Here is a 21,935-nt window from a genome sequence, read left to right on the forward strand (position 1 = left end):
ACGCTGGGCCTTCTTTGCCAGTGATGCGGTGTTGGTGGACCAGGAGAGATCCTCACTGATGTGCACCCCCAGGAACCTGGCGCTGCTCACTCTCTCCACCACAGCACCGTCGATGGTCAGCGGCAGGTGTTCGGTGTGACCCTTCCGGAAGTCAACAACAATCTCCTTGGTCTTGTCGACGTTCAGCAGGAGGTTGTTGTCCCTGCACCACGTGGTCAGAAGGTCAACCTCCAACCTGTATTGAGTCTCGTCGCCCTTGGTGATGAGACCCACCAGAGTCGTGTCGTCAGCAAACTTCACCATGCGGTTGGCGCTGTAGGTTACAGCGCAGTCATGCGTCAGCAGGGGGAAGAGCAGCGGACTGAGCACGCAGCCTTGGGGGCCCCCGTGCTCAGCGTGATGCTGGCGGAGATTTTGTCGCCAACACGTACCACCTGAGGTCTCTGACTGAGGAAGTCTAGGAGCCAGTTGCAGAGGTAGGTACTGAGGCCCAGCTTGGCGAGTTTGCAGATGAGTCTTTGTGGCACAATGGTGTTGAAGGCAGAACTGAAGTCCACAAACAGCAATCTCACATACGAGTCCCTACTCTCCAGGTGGGTGAGGGCCGAGTGGAGGGCCGAGCAGATGGCATCCTCAGAGGACCGTTTGGCTCGGTACGCAAACTGGAAGGGGTCTATGGTGGGGGGTAAATGGATCTGATGTGCTCCATGACAAGCCGCTCAAAGCACTTCATGATGATGGGCGTCAGTGCCACGGGGCGGTAGTCATTGAAGCAGGACGGGGCAGGTTTCTTCGGCACAGGTACGATGGTGGCAGCCTTGAAACACGAAGGGACGACGGCTTGCTGCAGGGAAATGTTGAAGATGTCCGTGAAGACACCCGTCAGCTCCCCAGCGCAGTCCTTCAGCGCTCGACCCGGGATGTTGTCAGGGCCCGCCGCCTTACGAGTGTTGATAGCGGCAAGCGCCCTCCTCACGCTATCAGCAGAGAGGCACAGGGGCTGCTCTTGTGGAGGAGGAGGGGCCTTCAGCGGGCAAGTGCTGTTCTGAGCGTCGAAGCGAGCAAAGAAGCGATTGAGATCGTTGAGCAGACGGACGTCGCCCTCACAGCTCTGCGGCGCGGGCTTGTAGTCCGTGATGGTCTGAATGCCCTGCCAAAGGCTCCGTGCGTCCTTGCTGTCCTTGAAGTGGGCGGTAATCCTGCAAGAGAACGCCCTTTTCGCCTCCTTGATGCCCCGGGACAAGTCGGCCCTCGCTGTCCTCAAGCCAGCCTCATCCCCCGCTCTGAAGGCTTTGTCCCTGGCCCTCAGCAGCCTGAGGACAGGCCCAGTCAGCCACGGCTTCCAGTTAGCCCGAGTGACGATGTATTTCGAGTGGGTCACATCATCAATGCACTTCGCGACGTAAGAGGAAACAGAGTCAGTATACTCCTCTATATCCGTCCGATCATCGCAAGTGGCTGCCTGCTTAAACATTTCCCAGTCAGTAGGGCCAAAGCAGTCTCGAAGCACATCAGAGGCACCCTCAGGCCACACTCTAACCCGCTTGCGCACCGGCCTGGATGCTTTCACCATTTGTCTGTATGCGGGCAAAAGCAGGGTGCGGGTTCGATTCCACCTCCGGCCCTCCCTGTGTGGAGTTTGCATGTTCTCCCCGGGCCCGCGTGGGTTTTCTCCGGGCACTCCGGTTTCCTCCCACATCCCAAAAACATGCTTGGTGGGCCGATTGAAGACTCCAAATTGTCCCTGGGTGTGAGTGCGGGTGCAAATGGTTGCTTGTCTCTGTGTGCCCTGCGATTGGCTGGCGACCGGTTCAGGGTGTCCCCCGCCTACTGCCCGATGACGGCTGGGATAGGCTCCAGCACTCCCGCGACCCCCGTGGGGACTAAGCGGTTCAGAAAATGGATGGATGGATGGATATTCACTTTGAAACTTTGTCACACAACACCTTGTATTGGAGAAATGTCATTAAAACATTAGACATACCTGGGAAAACTCAAGTCAAAGAGCTTTGCTGGGCACAGTAGTAGAATAAATTCCTGCTTCAATCTCTCTTCCATCCAATTCACATAGTGTCAAAATGACTTGGTCCGTCTGATATTGTCATCTGCGTATTGGTTCTCTTTTAATATAAATGTCAACAGACTTCAATGTAGGAGGGGGAGCATTCACGGTGACGAACGGCGAACATGCTTGATATACGTAAACTACCATGACAAAGGACCCCTTTGGCTTCCTAATAAGCTGCCTTGCTAGAAAAATGACATTTTTATATACCGTAATTTTCGGACTATAAGTCGCTCAGGAGTATAAGTCGCACCAGCCATAAAATGCCCAAAAATGTGAAAAAAAAACATATATAAGTTGCTCCGGAGTATAAGTCGCATTTTGGGGGGCAATTTATTCGACAAAATCCAACACCAAGAACAGACATGAACGAGCAACAACAGGCTAAATGATACGGTATGCTAACGTGACAAACACAAACGAGGAGCTGAGAACGGGCCTGACGTAACATTCAGTTATTTAAAAAAAACTATTACATAAATAACACGTTTATAAAACCATCTGTGTCACTCCAATTCATTAAATCCATCGATCGTCCTTTGTCAACAATGCCGTGTGCCGCGCCGCAGTTCAAATTATTCCACAGGCCCATACAACGATATATAAACTATATTTTAAATAACTATCACATAAACAACAATATTATTAAACCATTTGTGTCACTCCAAATCATTAAATCCATCGATCAAATTTCTCGTCTTTTATCGATCGTCCTTTGTCAACAATGCCGTGTGCCGCGCCGCAGTTCAAATTATTCCACAGGCCCATACAACGATATATAAACTATATTTTAAATAACTATCACATAAACAACAATATTATCAAACCATTTGTGTCACTCCAAATCATTAAATCCATCCATCAAATTTCTCGTCCTTCATGTCATCCTGGTGACAGAGGACATGTCCAGAAGATATGGCGCTTTAGTGTTAATTACTTTATTTGATTTTTTCTCTCTATTTTTCATGTTTTGAATATGTTCAAGATAAAGATATCAAAGCATGTGAAGTGATCAACTATACTAAAAATAACATGTGAAGTGGTCAACTATACTTGTAAGTAAGTGATGTGTTAATGATCAAGTAAAAATTTGTGAAAAAAACCATATATAAGTCGCTCCTGAGTATAAGTCGCCCCCCCACCCAAACTATGAAAAAAACCGCGACTTATAGTCCGAAAATTACGGTAAGCACACTACGACACCATTTTGTGCACTTACAAGAAACCCATTGAGGAAACAATTCTAATTTGGGTTACCCAAGTTGTCAGCTTTTAAAGCTCGGGTAATGCGCACACTTAATGAGACAGAATGACAGAATGTGGGCACAATGTTTTTTTTTTTAATAATAAATGCCACAGCAGCTGACACCAAGATTTCTTATTCTTGCCAGCTGCCTGTGTATCCCAAATTGAGTGGGCAAGTAAGATGAGGTGACCTGTGGGAGGCTGACGAGCAAGAAAACTGAGATAGTTCACAGTTTTACCGTGTCTACATTTGAAGACGACTTCTTAAATGAGTGCATATCTACGACTTCTGATTCTGTAAGGTGATCACCAGATATAAGGACAACACCTCCAGGACATATCAATGTTACAACTCTCTTCTTTTTTTTCTCTCTTCTCTGACTTTCAATGACAAGAAACAGAGCACACACAAATCGAGAGGTGAACATGGTCAAACCATGCCCAGAAACCTGCAAGCATGACCTTTCAAATGATTGGAAGAAAATAATCGCTGGGCCCATGCTCCTTCACAGTGAGCTAAGGTCAGTGGAACAATGGCCAATTTAACGACAATTCATTGGTAGAACAGATTTTAGAAAGTAAATTACACATATACTGTACTGACAAAAGATGGCAAGCTCAGAATCCGAACTTCTTGTTCTAAAAAATAATTTAATTTTGTCATGACATTTTCTGTGTAGCTCTGGTTCACCACTCCGGACAGACACAGACGATTCTTCTTGGTGCTGTTCACTGTGCCAAGGGCACAGCCACATGCAGCTGTGAGGGTAGCTGCAGCCATTTGGAGCACAGCCACAGGGGGATCTGTCTGTGCCTCCTTACCAACAATTTTCTGATAGTCCAAATTACATCTTTGATGGGGTGAGCCACTGCTCTGCAAAGTCCTCACAAGTGTTTTTTTCCATGGGCTCACCTCATGGAGCACAAAGTGTGCACTTTCCTTACTGGCAAGTACGGGAATTGCAGGTGGTTGGCTTTCAGCTACATGTCTACAGCAGCACTGCACTCCCAGAGGAGACATATCTCAGGGGTGCAGGGCCACCATTCATGGCAGGTTCCGAAGTTGAGAGGGCAGGACCCAGTGAAGTTTCAGTTTGGTCTGTCTGAAATCGATTTTTTGGGCCACCGGAGCTTGTTTGCAATGGATGGGCATTAAGCTCCAGACAACTTAGCTGCAAGGATCATTGGGACACGCATTAAGTGATGGCTCATGAAGGAGGCTCAGGTTCTCTCTCAGAAAAAATAAATCCTAGCTGCACCACTGCAGGTACCAATCACACAATGGAATAGACCACGGCATTCAACAATCTCTTGCAAACAAAGAGGTGAGTGAACTATATTTAATTTGGGGCATACAACAGGAAGGATTGATTTAAAGCAGATATCATTATGACCTGGTGTTCAGGCGATCATGTAACCCACCTGGCCATACCTTCTGAGAACCAACCTTATAGTCTCTTGTCCCAGCCCTTTGTCCCATACAAGCATACATGTATCAAATTCTGGCCAGGCATATAATATGAATTTATGTGTCGGCAAGTACTTCATTTTATATGCTGTATCATGCTTTGCGATCAGAGTGATGAACACCTATACTGTACTGGCGAATGCGACCCTGTTGTCCCTCCTTTCATACACTACTTGATATACAGCCCCACTGTGTTTCCTGGAAATCCAATTGTGCCACCACTTCAGTGCTTCAAGTAATAAGCAATAATACATTCCATTACAAGTGACTCTTAAGTCTGGATCCAATTTAGAAATCGCATTGACTGATCATGGGGAATTTTGTTAAGCCATTCACAATATTTGACGCAGGGAGTCACAATAATGTTAAGTATTGCCCATTAGAAATGTACTTGTATGTAAAACAGGATATATTTCAATTGCATGTGCCAGATCTTTATAAATGATGAATGGATACAATAATTGCAGATTAAATTGTGAAATTCATTGAAAGCAGAACTACTGAACAATAGAAACCCCAAAATCATGAATAACTGTATGATAAAATTGCTCTAAAAACCGTCCGTCCGTCCATCCATCCATCCATCCATCCATCCATCCATCCATCCATCCATCCATCCATCCATCCATCCATCCATCCATCCATTTTCTTCTGCTTATCAAGGGTCGGGTCGCGGGGGCAGCAGCTTTAGGAGGGACTCCCAGACTTCCCTCTCCCCAGCCACTTCTTCCAGCTCATCCCGGGGGATCCTAAGGCGTTCCCAGGCCAGCCGAGAGACATAGTCTCTCCAGCGCGTCCTGGGACGTCCACGGGGTCTCCTACCGGTGGGACATACTCAGAACACCTTCCCAGGGAGGCGTCCAGGAGGCATCCTGATGAGATGCCCAAGCCACCTCATCTGGCTCCTCTCAACGTGGAGGAGCACCGGCTCTACTCCGAGCCTCTCCCGGATGACCGAGCTTCTCACCTTATCGTTCTTTCGGTCACGACCCATAGTTCGTGACCATAGGTGAGGGTAGAAGCGTAGATCGACCGGTAAATTGAGAGCTTTGCCTTTTGGCTCAGCTCTCTCTTTACCACGACAGACCGGTACAGAGTCCGCATTACTGCCGACGCGGCACCGATCCGCCTGTTGATCTCTCGAAATATCCTATTTCAAAATATTAGAATATCCTGAAAAAGTATACTAGTAGGGCAGGGGTGCTCAATACGTCGATCGCGATCGACCGGTCGATCGCCAAGCCACTATTGGTCGATCGCGTGTTTTTAAAATGTTTTTTCTTTTTTTTTCGCACTTGACGCATGTACAAACAACGGCGCTAACAACACAACACAAACACGCTAGCTCGCGAGTTCCCTCCAATTGTCAGAACCCTGTTTTTTCTCTTAAACTTAAGAAAGGGTATAAAAATGAGTGGGGCAGCTGGCCATAGTAAGAAGTATCCCTTTCATAGGGAATGGGAGTAGGACTTTTTTTTCACGATGACATATACGTATATATATATATATATATATACATATACATATATATATATATATATATATATATATATATAAAAACATTTTTTTTTAGTGGGTAGATCTTTGTGACTTGGTCATTTCAAAAGTAGCTTGCGAGCTGAAAGAGTTTGGGCACCCCTGGTCTAGATAATGCAGACACCAAATGGAAACCCACTATCAACTGTCACGAACGGAGTGTAGAAATGGAGCAGGACGACCAAATGCAGCTTGGACCAGGGTTTATTGCAGGAACTCAAAAGACAGACTCTCGTGACGGTGACACAAGCATTGTCCACACAATGCACATCGAGTGGTACCCAAACCGAACATAAATACGCGACAGTTAACAAGAGGCAGGTGAGCATGATCACACTGATCATGGGCACAGGAAGGGAGGGGCGAGCACACAGACACACAGAAACGACTACAACCCATACAGACAGCAAAACAGGGGACGAAGCATGACAGAACCCCCCCCACAAGGGACGGCTCCCGACGTCCCAAAAACCCAACCCCCCACGGCGGCACGCGGGGGGGCCGGGGGGGGCAGCGCACGAGTCCAGACGACCCTACTGGTCTCTGAAATAGCCCGAACCGCGCTCGGCGGCGACTTGGGGCACAGAACCGCACTCGGGCGGCGACACGGGGCACAGAACCGCAGTCGGGCGGCGACTCGGGGATACAGAACCGCAGTCGGGCGGCGACTCGGGGATACAGAACCGCAGTCGGGCGGCGACTCGGGGATACAGAACCGCAGTCGGGCGGCGACTCGGGGATACAGAACCGCAGTCGGCGGCGACTCGGGGATACAGAACCGCAGTCGGCGGCGACTCGGGGATACAGAACCGCAGTCGGCGGAGCCTCGGGGATACAGAACCGCAGTCGGCGGAAACTCGGGGATACAGAACCGCAGTCGGCGGAAACTCGGGGATACAGAACCGCAGTCGGCGGAAACTCGGGGATACAGAACCGCAGTCGGCGGAAACTCGGGGATACAGAACCGCAGTCGGCGGAAACTCGGGGATACAGAACCGCAGTCGGCGGAAACTCGGGGATACAGAACTGCAGTCGGCGGAAACTCGGGGATACAGAACCGCAGTCGGCGGAAACTCGGGGATACAGAACCGCAGTCGGCGGAAACTCGGGGATACAGAACACTCGGGGATACAGAACCGCAGTCGGCGGAAACTCGGGGATACAGAACCGCAGTCGGCGGAAACTCGGGGATACAGAACCGCAGTCGGCGGAAACAGAACCGCAGTCGGCGGAAACTCGGGGATAGAGAACTGCAGTCGGCGGAAACTCGGGGATACAGAACCGCAGTCGGCGGAAACTCGGGGATACAGAACCGCAGTCGGCGGAAACTCGGGGAAACAGAACCGCAATCGTCGGAAACAGAACCGCAATCGGCGGAAACTCGGGGAAACAGAACCGCAATCGGCGGAAACTCGGGGAAACAGAACCGCACTCGGGCGGCGACGAGGGGAACCGAACCGCACTCGGGCGGCAACTCACGCAAAACCCGCACTCGGGCGGCAAAAAAAAGTCCTTGCCGCAATCAGCGGCACTCGAAAGTCCGGACCGCGATCAGCGGCATTCGTAAGGCGGAGCTGTGGCAGCAGCAAGAGCCACCACGCGCCGCAGCAGTGGGACGATCGCGGGTCCGGTGCAGCTGGCCTGAAGACGGGCGACGTCAAAGGGGCCTGCGACGCTGGGGTGGAGCCCGATGGCGACCGCGAGTCTGATGACGCCGGGAGGCACTCCGATGGCGGCCGCGGGTCCGGCGTTGTGGCAGCGAAGTCCAATGACTCTCGCAGCCGATGGCGCCGGGAGGACTCCGATGGCGGCCGCGTGTCCGGCGTCGCGGCAGCGAAGTCCGATGACTCTCGCAGCCGATGGCGCCGGGAGGCACTCCGATGGCGGCCGCGTGTCCGGCGTCGCGGCAGCGAAGTCCGATGACTCTCGCAGCCGATGGCGCCGGGAGGCACTCCGATGGCGGCCGCGTGTCCGGCGTCGCGGCAGCGAAGTCCGATGACGACAGCGGAGCCGATCGCGCTGGAACCTGCTCGGACGATGGACGCGGATCGGACGTCGCAGTGGGAGCTGATGGTGGAGAGAGGTCCAAGCGCTGGTCGCTGTGGTGGTCGGAGCATTCTGTCACGAACGGAGTGTAGAAATGGAGCAGGACGACCAAATGCAGCTTGGACCAGGGTTTATTGCAGGAACTCAAAGACAGACTCTCGTGACGGTGACACAAGCATTGTCCACACAATGCTCCGACATCGAGTGGTACCCAAACCGAACATAAATACGCGACAGTTAACAAGAGGCAGGTGAGCATGATCACACTGATCATGGGCACAGGAAGGGAGGGGCGAGCACACAGACACACAGAAACGACTACAACCCATACAGACAGCAAAACAGGGGACGAGGCATGACATCAACATCAACAGAGCTCCCATTGCCTACAATCCCAACCCCGAATTCCTAGGGATTACCTACGACAGACAACTTACTTTTGACGAACATGTCAACAGCATCTATCGTACAAAGCAGGGGAGAAATAATGTACTCCGCAGCCTCTCTGGCAATAGCTGGGGCTGGCTGAAGGCTGATCTCTGTCAGGTCTACATTGCAACTCAATGCAGTTTAGCTGAATATGGAGCTCCAGCCTATGCCCCCTGTTTGTCAGCCACAAACATCGGCAAAATTATAATTTTTTTTAGTCGGTAGATCTTTGTGACTTGGTCATTTTCACGATGACATATACTATATATATATATATATATATATATACAGCGCCTTGCGAAAGTATTCGGCCCCCTTGAACCTTTCAACATTTCGCGACATTTCAGGCTTCAAACATAAAGATATAAAAGTTTAATTTTTTGTCAAGAATCAACAACAAGTGGGACACAGTCGTGAAGTGGAACAAAATTTATTGGATAATTTAAACTTTTTTAACAAATAAAAAACTGAAAAGTGGGGCGTGCAATATTATTCGGCCCCTTGCGCTAATACTTTGTAGCGCCACCTTTTGCTGCAATTACAGCTGCAAGTCGCTTGGGGTATGTCTCTATCAGTTTTGCACATCGAGAGACTGGAATTCTTGCCCATTCTTCCTTGCAAAACAGCTCGAGCTCAGTGAGGTTGGATGGAGAGCGTTTGTGAACAGCAGTCTTCAGCTCTTTCCACAGATTCTCGATTGGATTCAGGTCTGGACTTTGACTTGGCCATTCTAACACCTGGATACGTCTATTTGTGAACCATTCCATTGTAGATTTGGCTTTATGTTTTGGATCATTGTCCTGTTGGAAGCTAAATCTCCGTCCCAGTCTCAGGTCTTTTGCAGACTCCAACAGGTTTTCTTCCAGAATGGTCCTGTATTTGGCTCCATCCATCTTCCCATCAATTTTAGCCATCTTCCCTGTCCCTGCTGAAGAAAAGCAGGCCCAAACCATGATGCTGCCACCACCATGTTTGACAGTGGGGATGGTGTGTTCCGGGTGATGACCTGTGTTGCTTTTCCGCCAAACATATCGTTTTGCATTGTGGCCAAAAAGTTCGATTTTGGATTCATCTGACCAGAGCACCTTCTTTTGTTTGGTGTGTCTCCCAGGTGGCTTGTGGCAAACCTTAAACGAGACTTTTTATGGATATCTTTGAGAAATGGCTTTCTTCTTGCCACTCTTCCATAAAGGCCAGATTTGTGCAGTGCACGACTGATTGTTGTCCTATGGACAGACTCTGGTCTGATACTCCTTCCATTTCAATATAATTGCTTGCACAGTGCTCCTTGAGATGTTTAAAGCTTGGGAAATCTTTTTGTATCCAAATCCGGCTTTAAACTTTTCCACAACCGTATCTCGGACCTGCCTGGTGTGTTCCTTTGTCTTCATGGTTCTCTCTGCGCTTTAAACAGAACCCTGAGACTATCAAAGAGCAGGTGCATTTATATGGAGACTTGATTACACACAGGAGCATTCTATTTATCATCATCAGTCATTTAGGACAACATTGGATCGTTCAAAGATCCTCACTGAACTTCTGGAGTGAGTTTGCTGCACTGAAAGTAAAGGGGCCAAATAATATTGCACGCCCCACTTTTCAGTTTTTTATTTGTTAAAAAAGTTTAAATTATCCAATAAATATCGTTCCACTTCACGATTGTGTCCCACTTGTTGTTGATTCTTGACAAAAAATAACAATTTTATATCTTTGTTTGAAGCCTGAAATGTGGCGAAATGTTGAAAAGTTCAAGGGGGCCGAATACTTTCGCAAGGCACTGTATATATACATATATACTGTGACCAGCTCAGTGGCGACCAGCTCAGTGGCCTAGTGGTAGAGTGTCCGCCCTGAGACTGGAAGGTTGTGGGTTCAAACCCCGGCCGGGTCATACCAAAGACTATAAAAATGGGACCCATTGCCTCCCTGCTTGGCACTCAGCATTAAGGGTTGGAATTGGGGGGTTAGATCACCAACTGATTCCCGAGCGCGGCACCGCTGCTGCTCACTGCTCCCCTCTCCCCCAGGGGATGGATTAAAATCACACGGGGATGGGTTAAATGCAGAGGACAAATTTCACCACACCCAGGTGTGTGTGTGACGATCATTGGGACTTTAATCTTAATCTTAATCTTTAATATATATATATATATATAATTTTTTTTTTTTTTTAGTGGGTAGATCTGTGTGACTTGGACATTTCAAAAGTAGCTCGCGAGCTGAAAAAGTTTGGGCACCCCTGTAGTAGGGTATTCAACTAATCACTTGGATCGTCTAATTAACTCGAAAAACACCTGCAAGGGTTTCCTGAGCCTTGAAAAACACTCAGCTTGGTTCAGTAAACTAAATCACAAGTATGGGGAAGACTGCTGATCTTACTGGTGTCCAGAGGACCATCATTGACACCCTCCATCAGGAGGGTAAGACACAAAAAGAAATTTTTCAAAGAGCAAGCTGTTCACAGAGTGCAGTTTCAAAGCAAATCCACAAAAAGTCTGTTGGAAGGGGGAAATGTGGCAGGAAACGCTGCACAACCAAGAGAGATGACCGCAGCCTTAACCGCATTGTGAAGAAGAGTCACTTCCAGAATTTGGGGAAGCTTCAAAGACAGTGGACTGCACTGTTCAAAAGCCACTGTTCACAGACGTGTCCGGGAAATGGGCTACAATAGCCTTATTCCCATGGTCAAGCCACTTCTGAACTCAAGACAACGGAAGAAGCGTCTGACTTGGGCTATGGAAAAGAAGCACTGGACAGTTCCAGAGTGGTCCAAAGTCCTCTTTTCAGACGAAAGCAAGTTTTGTATTTTATTTGGAAGTCAAGGCGCCAGAGTCTGAAGAAAAGGCTGGAGAGGAGCAAAATCCAAGTTGCTTGAAATCCAGTGTGAAGTTCCCACAGTCAGCGATGGTTTGGGGAGCCATGTCTGCTGCTGGTGTTGGTCCACTGTGTTTCATCAAGTCCAGAGTAAATGCAGATTTTAGAGCACCACAAGCTTCCGTCTGCTGAAAAGCTCTTTGGAGATGATGATTTTATTTTCCAGCATGATCTGGCACCTGCCCACAGTGCCAAAACCACCAGTAAATGGTGTACTGACCATGGCATTACTGTCCTCGATTGGCCTGCCAATTCCCCTGACCTGAAACCCATAGAGAATTTGTGGGGTATTGTGAAGAAGAAGCTGAAAGACACCAGACCCAACAATGCAAATGAGCTAATGGCCGCTATTGAATCATCGTGGGCATCCATAACACCTCAGCAATGCCACAGGCTGATTGCCTCCATGCCACGCCGCATTGGTTGCAGTAATCCGTGCAAAATGATTCCCAACCAAGTACTGAGTGCATTAATGGACATTTTCAAATGTTTGATTTTGTTTTGCTGTTATAAATCTTTTTTTTTTACTTGGTCTGAGGAAATATTCTAATATTTTGAGATAGGATATTTGAGTTTTCTTAAGCTGTATGCCATAATCAGCAATATTAAAATAATAAAAGGCTTGCAATATTTCTGTATTGTAATGACTCCAGAATGTATGACATTTTTGTTTTTTTTAATTGCATTACAGAAAATAAAGAACTTTATCACAATATTCTAATTTTCTGAGACAGTCCTGGAAGTGATCGAGACAACAAAATACATTTGCTGGCGACCGTTAGTCGCCGTGCCGCTGCGTAACGGCGACTAACGGTCGCCAGCAAATCTATTTGCACTGTCTTTGCACGGCGACTCTCTTTGGAAGAGACCAAATTGTTTGAATAAGAGATTTCAAAGCTTTTTGCGGAAAACATTCATCTCTATGTGCACAATCAGAGGGAACAAAACAAAGTTCTCGTCAGATAGCAAGACAAAAGGCACAGACTATACAGTTCTTGAACTGGCGAGTTGCTTCACTTTCTACACTTCATCACTGTGATAAACACCTCAGCAAAACTATTTGTGACAAATAGGACACAACATTGGTAATAAAAATGTAATTGTGAAAGCTGCTTTAAAGTTACTTAAATCTATTTTTCATGGACATAGAAAGCTCTGCAAACTCCACTTAAATGAGCTCCAGTTAAGATCAGCTACAGTCCTCAGGGTGTAGACTATTCAGCTGGCAAGGGTCTTCAGGGAAGAAAATGACAGTTAAGAAAATAGTCAAAAAGACATTATGGTTAGGGTTCTATCTACGTATCTACATACTTCATGAAAACAAACACTTGATTATTGGTGGCAATAATAGGACCCCACCTGTCAATCCTGAATCAACTAAATGCATATTGTCTACTATTAACTTATTTGAACATCTAAATGAACTAATCATTCTTAGAGATTTTAACACAGAGATAGGTAGGTAGGTTGGTACTAGTTTACTAGTACGAGTAGAACTAGTACCTAGTAACTAGTAAAAAATTATCACATCATTCATCTGAATTGTCTAACTGCTTTAATGATGGTTTTCCTCTTGTAAAAGTCCATCCATCTATCCATTTTCTGTACCGCTTGTCCTCACGGTGTCACTTCAGAGACGAACAACCATCCGCACTCACACTCACACTTACGGGCAATTTGGAGTCCACAATCAGCCTAGCATGCATGTTTTTGGGAGGTGGGAGGAAACCGGAGTGCCCGGAGAAAACCTACGCAGGCACGGGGATAACATGCCGGAGGCGGAATCGAACCCGCGCCCTCTGAACTGTGAGGTGGACGTGTGAACCAGTGTTCCACCGTGTCGCCGCCCCCTTGTAAAAGTGTACAATTTAAATATATTGGTCTTTGGATCGGCACTACATTATCATTTTAGCCTCATATTGAATCTGTTGTTAATAGAGTAAATCACAATCTTAGCACACGCTCACGCTCCATAAACTGTTTCACTCTGTAAGTCAGGAAAACTATCTCCACTCAACTGCTGCAACCAATAATGGATTATGCTGACAGAATATATCAAAACATATCAGAGAAATACCTACATTCTCTTGATGTTGCTTTTAACAGTATATGTAGAATTGGTAGAAGTGCCTTCAAATACAAAGTTCCCTCTGACTGGAATAACAATCTATACCAGTGTTCCCCAACCACTGTGCCGCGGCACACTGTTATGCCGTGAGAGATGTTCAGCTGTGCTGTGGGAAATTGTCAAATAGTAATTTCGGAGCACATTGTAAACAGGATCGCAAAACCACTGGTCAGTTGGCCTGGCCAGCCACTTGCTAATCGCGCATGCGTGGCTAATCGGAGAATCTTGAGATTTCATGTTGTGTCGGTCTGATCGTGCTGCATTGGCACATATTCAGTTTATGTGTGTGCTGCTGTGTGCCTTTGCTAAGAGCAATACTCTGTGGTGCATTTGCGGACTGATTGAAATCAGACCATCCAGTTCAACCGGAGAACCTGGATAATAATAATAATAATAATAATAATAATAATAATAATAATAATAATAATAGATCGGTTTTATGTAGCGCTTTTCTAAACACTCAAAGCCGCTTTACATAGAAAATTCGCACTTAATCGTGCATACACACACATGCACACACACACACACACACACACACGCACACCCACACAACCACACACGCATGCACACACACACACACACACACACGAAGAGTTAGGTGTCATATGCAGAGTTGAAGAGGTGGGCCTTGAGATGGTGTTTGAAGGAGTGCAGAGAGTCAGCATTACGAATGGTCAAGGGGAGAGAGTTCCAGAGAGTGGGGGCAGCAATGGCAAAGGCTCTATCCCCAATGGTCCGGTATTTGGTCGAGGTAGTGGGGGTGAGCAGGTTGGCGTCAGCAGAGCAGAGTCGGCGGGTGGGGGTACAGCGATGCAGGAGTTCAGACATGTAGGGGGGGGCAAGGATGTTTAGGGCCTTGTATGTGGTGACAAGAATCTTGAAATGTATGCGCTGTTTTATGGGGAGCCAGTGAAGATGACAGAGGACAGGGGTGGTGTACTGTCTGCTGGGTGAGTGGGTGAGCAAAGTTTTGAACATATTGCAGTTTTTGAAGGACAGTTGAGGGGAGACCATACAGGATGCTATTGCAGTCATCCAGTCTGGAGGTGATAAATGCATGAATTAATGTCTCTGCTGCAGGGGTGGAAAGAAAGGGACGTAGGCGTGCAATGTTTCGTAGGTGAAAGAAAGATGTTTTGGTAACGTGGTTGATATGTGGTTTGAAGGAGAGTGTGGGGTCCATATAAATTCCAAGATTTCTGATTAGGGGGGAGGCAGTGACAGAGTGGCCATCAATGCAGAGTGTGAAGTTGTGGTAGGTGGGGAGGCTGGATTTAGGACCGAAGATGATGATCTCCGTTTTGTTACTGTTTAGTTTGAGAAAGTTTTGAGTCATCCAGTCTTTAATATCTGTGAGGCAGCGAGTGAGGGTGGAGAGAATGGCAGGGGAGATGGTTTTGGTGGAGATGTAGAGTTGTGTATCGTCGGCATAACAGTGGAATTTGAGACCATGGCGGCGGATGATGTGTCCGATGGGAAGCATGTACAGTGTGAAGAGAATGGGGCCCAGAACTGATCCTTGAGGGACTCCGTGTGCAACAGGGGTGGTGTGGGATTTGTGTTGGTCAATGGTGATGCAGTGAAATCTGTCAGACAGGTAGGATTTTAACCAGGAGAGGAAGGTGTCGGTGATACCAATGGATTCTAGACGGTTAAGAATGGAGTGGTTTACTGTGTCGAAGGCAGCACTCAGGTCAAGGAGGAGGAGGAGGATGGTGAGAGAACCAGAGTCAGAGGACAGGAGGAGATTGTTTGTGACTTTAAGTAGGGCCGTTTCGTGCTGTGTTGTGTACGGAAACCAGATTGGAATTGTTCATACAGGTTATTTGAGAGGAGGTGGGTCTTGAGTTCAGATGTGATGGCTCTTTCCAGTGGTTTTGATAGAAATGTGAGATTAGAGATGGGTCTGTTCAGGTTGTGGGATAGTAGAGGGGGAGGATGCGAGCTGGTGGTAGATGTTTTCTCTTTTAGAGTTGAAAAATGACAAAAGCGTGTCACATTTCTCTGAGGTGAATGATAATGAAGTGTTGTCATGGGGTTTGTTTATGGTTTGGTTATGGTTTATAGATTGTTCATTTTTCACCAACATAAAATACACAGTCAAGTCGAGACACCTTGACTGTGATAGCCACTCAGCCTCTTCTTCTTTTCACCTCAGGCGCCTAAGGATAGACCTCAGATGCGCTAGAGTTGCGGTTGGGAGATGAATCAACTCATCCATTGAGGCACCTAATTGATGGACATGCCGCTCCATCATTAGTGCCGGGCATCTTAGCCACAGGTGTTCTGCTGACTCCACCTCTTTGTTGCACAGGCGGCATTGGTCGTTTTCAGTGCAATTCGCCATCTTCTGCTAACGTCTGAGGGCCGGATGATGACCACTGCGGAAGCGTATCAGGTCCGTTAGATCAGCCTTTGATAGGGTTGCTTCGGTTCTCTCATCCGGCTTCTTTGTGAAGACGTCTTTCAGACGAAGGTGGTCGAGGGTTGGCAGGTAATGTCGACGTATAACCGCCAGACGGATGGCTGTATCTGCGTTGGTGGTGGTTGGTTGTGGTAGTTCTGTCCACGTTTCGCCTGCGCGTCAGCCAGACTCTTGCCAGCTACTGTGGACACTGCTGTCTTTTGCAAGTCGTGATTCGTCGGGTCTGGGGAGAACGGTTGTCGACCGCTTGAACCAGGGACTTACAGCCACTACAAGTCGTTCTCTGCTTGAGTGCTTCTTGGAAGGCTGCTCTTTCAGAGTGGAATGAGCTTCTGCAAGCACCAGTCGGGGCATGCCACTCGTGGATTACCGCATCGTGTCTCATCACCACCATACCTGCATCACCGTTGGAGGTACCTTCGGATGTCGAGCCATCGGTGAAGATCGTTACATCGGGAGGGTTGGGTAGCTGGCTCGGGTTAGTTGGGGCGCCGTTGGTTGTATATCGAGGGGAAGACTTGTACTTGTTTCAGTATAGATGGCGTTGATGGGGGGTGGTATTTCCCATGGTGGTTGGCGCTGTTCTGGTGACTGAGGAATGGGGAGGGTTAGGGGGATAAGGTTGTGTTTTGCAAGTCTTTTGCGTGTTGTGGTATGAAGAACCTTGTGGCGTTCATCGTTCGTTGGAAGTTTGCCCATGCACCCGCTTTGAGGAGGGAAAGGATGGAAAGGCGGGGTGCTAGAGGTGGTAATTGGGCTTCTGCTCGGACTACTTCCACGGGAGTTGAGTTTAGATGTTTGTTGATCACTCTCACCGCCGTTAGTTCTTTCAAGTTTGCCGATGTTTGTGGCTGACAAACAGGGGGCATAGGCTGGAGCTCCATATTCAGCTAAACTGCATTGAGTTGCAATGTAGACCTGACAGAGATCAGCCTTCAGCCAGCCCCAGCTATTGCCAGAGAGGCTGCGGAGTACATTATTTCTCCCCTGCTTTGTACGATAGATGCTGTTGACATGTTCGTCAAAAGTAAGTTGTCTGTCGTAGGTAATCCCTAGGAATTCGGGGTTGGGATTGTAGGCAATGGGAGCTCTGTTGATGTTGATAGTGGGTTTCCATTTGGTGTCTGCATTATCTAGACCAGGGGTGCCCAAACTTTTTCAGCTCGCAAGCTACTTTTGAAATGACCAAGTCACAAAGATCTACCCACTAAAAAAAAATATTTTATATATATATATACTATGTCATCGTGAAAAAAAGACCTACTCCCATTCCCTATGAAAGGGATACTTCTTACTATGGCCAGCTGCCCCACTCATTTGTATACCCTTTCTTAAGTTTAAGAGAAAAAATAGGGTTCTGACAATTGGAGGGAACTCGCGAGCTAGCGTGTTTGTGTTGTGTTGTTAGCGCCGTTGTTTGTACACGCGTTAAGTGCGAAAAAACAAAAAACATTTTAATGTCACGCGATCGACCAAGAGTGGCTTGGCGATCGACCGGTCGATCGCGATCGACGTATTGAGCACCCCTGATCTAGACTGAAGAAGCTGGACTCGCATTTGGAAGCGTTCAAGGTTAATTTAGCCTCTGAACTCCACGATACTACTTTGTCTACTTCAGTTTGGAGGGTCAGCAACACGTCTTCTTTTTTCTTCCCCCTGCGTGCTTGTCACAATTACCCCAAAGTTTCTATTCTTAGAACAGCGAACTGCGCATGCGTGGCGGCCACTGCGTGGTCGGACATTTACTCCAGCTGCACAGGTAGTAAACAGTAGGAGCGCAAAGGACCAACTCGCTATTTTTGATCAGAAATAACATTAACGGACCTATTATTGTTACAACAAAACACCGCTGCTTTGGTGTTTGCCGGAGCAACTCGCGATATGCTGACCGGGATCATATGAGGGGAGTTTTCTTCCTATCTTTTCCAAAGCCGAGGAGGAGCCGAGAGAAATGCCTTTGCTGGGTAGAGGCAAAATAAGGTTTACCCATTGTTAGAGTGGTGCTCACTCAACGTTTGTGACTGTGCATACAGCGACATTCGAACGAAGTCTGACTTTGGATTCTTGCAAGAGAGTATTTATTGAGAGAAAACAGGGTGGGGGTGAGAGTGGACAGGTTTGGTGAATCCCCGGCCTCTGGTCAAATCAGAGCAGGGGGTGTTTTACGACGTTGGGGGAAACAGAACAACTTTGATTGCTTCCTCTGCAGCTGTTCAATCAAGCAGAGAATGCAACCACTTTATTTTACTGCGTTGTGAGAGCAGGACAAGTTTAGTTAATCATTATAGTCTACATTCCAACATAATCATACGATCAAAATAATCTTTCAACCCTAACACCCATCGACTAAAACGGCTTTCTTTCTGCTGACTTTAAGGTCTCTCAAGTCAAAAGTCAAGTCAAAGTCAGCTTTATTGTCAATCCCTTCATATGTCAAGACACACAAAGAAACCGAAATTCCGTTTCCTCCATCCCACGGTGACGAGACATACAAGTAGGCGACACAAAACAAAAACAAGAAGGCACAAACCATAAACAATAAATAATAAATAAAATAAAATGAGCGATGAATAAATAATAGACCAATAAATAAGAGGGGCAAAACCGAGCCAGTGTGCATACAGCAGACAGCAAGAACAGGACGCTACGCCGAAAGGGGGAGCGAGTTCAGGATCCTAACAGCCTGGAGTACGAAGCTGTTGGAGAGTCTGGTGGTGCGGGAGCGCAGGCTCCTGTACCGCCTCCCAGAGGGCAGAAGTTCAAACAAAGAGTGAGCGGGGTGACTCACATCACCCACAATCTTGGTCGCCTTGCGGGTGAGATGGGAGGTGTAAATGTCCTTCAAGGAGGGGAGAGAAGCACCAATAGTCTTTCTAGCCGTTTTCACTATGCGCTGCAGGGCCTTCAAGTCGTAGTCAGTGCAGCTGCCACCCCAGACAGCAATACAGCTGGAGAGGACGCTCTCAATGGTGCCGCGGTAAAAAGTAGTCATGACGGCCGGAGGAGCCCCTCTGCATATCAGCCAATGTTTAAGTTGTTCCACGCTATGTTTGTTGATTAATTTTCATGAAAGTTAGCAACACGAGGTTAGCTTGTAGGACCTCACCCGAGTGAGAGAGCTATCACACAATAAAGCTTTCCTATCGACTAAAATGGCTTTCTTTCAGCTGACCTTAAGGTCTCTGCATGTCAGCCAACGTAGTTTGTCGATTCATTTTCAGGAAAGTCAGCAACACGAGGTTACCTAGCAGGACCTCTATGGAGTGAGAGAGCTATTGCAAAATAAAGCTTACCTTTCGACCGAAATGGCTTTCTTCCCGCTGACTTTGAGGCCTCTGCATGTCAGGCAACATTTGAGTTGTTCCACACAATGTTTGGCAATGAAACCGTGTTGGAATTTTGCTCCTGGGACGTCGTCCTTCTCCAAAATGATGCATGCAGATGTCACCATTCCAATGTTTGTCCGACCTTTCGCATCCGCTGAATATTTATGAGCGAACGTGACGTCAGTCAAGATCATCCCTATTGCTAGATCATCTGCGTAGGCTGCTCAGATGCTGCCAGAATAGCAGAGCGTCTTTAAAAGTTGTTGTCGCAATATTTATAGAGCTAGTCTAAAACAGTAAACAAAGTAATTTTGATTCTTTTGGATTTTAATCACAATCACTTTCAATAGTTTATTCCTTACACCGTCTAAAACCTTTTTAAAAAACATTTACACACTTTTATTTAAAAAAAAGTTAAACTATATATATTCATTTATATATTTTTATTCAATTATTTGACTCTCTCCATACATATACATATATAGGAATAGGACTTTATTTATATAGCACTTTCACAATGTCTTTTGTAATTTTCATATAGAAGCTGGTTTTTGGTAGTGTGCCTCAAGATTTCTTCCCAATGAAAAAGTGTGCCGTGAATGAAAAAAAGTTGGGAATCACTGATCAATATGATCACTCATCAACATCTGTTCATGACTTTCTACTGCCCCTGCTCCAGACACCTTGCTGTAATGATTTTTTTTCTGTTTGTTTCTCTCTTTTTATTTTGGTGTTTTTGCTTGCTTGTTTGCTAGTTTATTTATTCATCTATTTTATTATTTTATCATAACTATTTATATTTACCGTAATTTTCAGACTATAAGCCGCACCGGACTATAAGCCGCACCAGCTAAAATTCGGGGATATTTTAGTTTTTTTCTTTTATAAGCCGCACGGGACTATAAGCTGCACGTGCGCACGAGTTATTTACAAAGAAAGACAGTACACAGAAAGCCTTTTTAAAGTTTTAATAACTTTCTAAACGCTGCCTGTGACGCAGCAGTAGTACCGCAGCAACACGGAAGTGTGCACGCGAGTTATTTACAAAGAAAGACGGTACACAGAAAGCTTTTTTAAAGTTTTAACAACCAGGGACGTGCGGTCAGAGGAAGCAAGGGAGACCATGCCTCCCCTGCCATCATGAAAAGGGGAAAAAACAAATTCAATTGTTTTTATTATAAAATCATTTTCCTTTTAATTTCAGTATTTTTGTATCATTTTGAACCAAAATCGTTGATATATATTTATAGTTATGTTAAAACCGAAGACGAGTCGCTCGGAGGAGGCAACTTCCTGCCTTGCCTCCTCTGAGGATTGCGTAATCACATGGCTGCCTATGCTGACAGGCTATGCAGTTAGACTGAACTGCTGTCTGTCTCTATGTCGCTGTTTAAGTGTTCAAACACTGTGGCTATATTAAGTAATTTCCGTAGTTCTTCTTCTTATCGTGTCTACAAGGCAGTTAGTTACAAGGCTTGGCTAGATGTGGTTCAGCCATAGCTGAACACATTTCTGTTCCTTCTCATTAAACTCTGCTAAGTCCGATGCTGTGCAGGGATGTTCCAGCAGGGGGCATATGAGGAGGTGTTGCATGGTCTGTGGTTCAGTGCCACAGTCACACTCAGCGTTCTGATCATTCAGATGTCCCCATTTGGTGAGTGACTTTTGCACGTCCAACACCAGATCTTAGTCTATTTAGGCATTTCCACGTTGCATAGTTGGTGTCTGCTCCTGGGGGCAGTGCTTCGCTTGCCTTAAGCTCCATTGTAGTTTCTGGTGGAAGATTGTCAAGTCTTTCTTCCCACCGAGTGACTCTTTCATTGCCTATGCTTGGTGTTCCGAGGGGTGGGACACTTTTCGGAAAAGTTTTCCTGGACTTAAGGCGGTTTTTGGCTGGTACATGGCCGAAGAGAGGTTGTCTTTGGTCAGTGGACTGTTGTTGCCGCTCTTCCTTGCTTGTTGCTTGTCTACGTATCTCTGGTGGGGCTATTCCTGCCAGGATGTAGAGGCGCTCTGTAGGTGTTGGTTTTAGACAGCCAGTGATAAGACGGCAGGCAGCATTTAGGGCGGGGTCCAGCTTCTTGGCATGGGCAGCTTGCTCCCATACTGGGCAGGCATACTCCGCAGCTGAGTAGCAGAGAGCAAGTGCAGTTGTCTTGAGAGTCTGTGGATTAGCACCCCATGTTGTGCCAGTGAGCTTGCGGACAATGTTGTTCCTCGCAGCTACTTTGCACTTAGTCTTCTCAATGTGGGTCTGAAAGGAGAGGCATCTATCCAGGGTTACCCCTAGGTAGACTGGGTGCTCACAGTGTTCAACGGGGGTTCCTGACCAGCTGACCTTCAGTTGGCGCTTAGCTTCACGATTTCGCAGGTGGAAGGCACACACCTGTGTC

At 47.0% G+C, this 21,935-nt stretch overlaps 1 long non-coding RNA gene across 1 annotated transcript; it reads left to right on the top strand.

Annotated features, from left to right (window-relative positions):
- The first annotated feature begins 163 nt into the window (after nt 1-163).
- On the top strand, nt 164-21,195 carry LOC119128528. Its single transcript, XR_005099039.1, has 3 exons — nt 164-174; nt 3,382-3,384; nt 20,976-21,195. It is a non-coding gene; the product is annotated as an uncharacterized LOC119128528 (long non-coding RNA).
- The last annotated feature ends 740 nt before the right edge of the window (nt 21,196-21,935 follow it).

Source organism: Syngnathus acus, chromosome 10 (assembly GCF_901709675.1).
Source record: "Syngnathus acus chromosome 10, fSynAcu1.2, whole genome shotgun sequence".
NCBI lineage: Eukaryota > Metazoa > Chordata > Actinopteri > Syngnathiformes > Syngnathidae > Syngnathus > Syngnathus acus.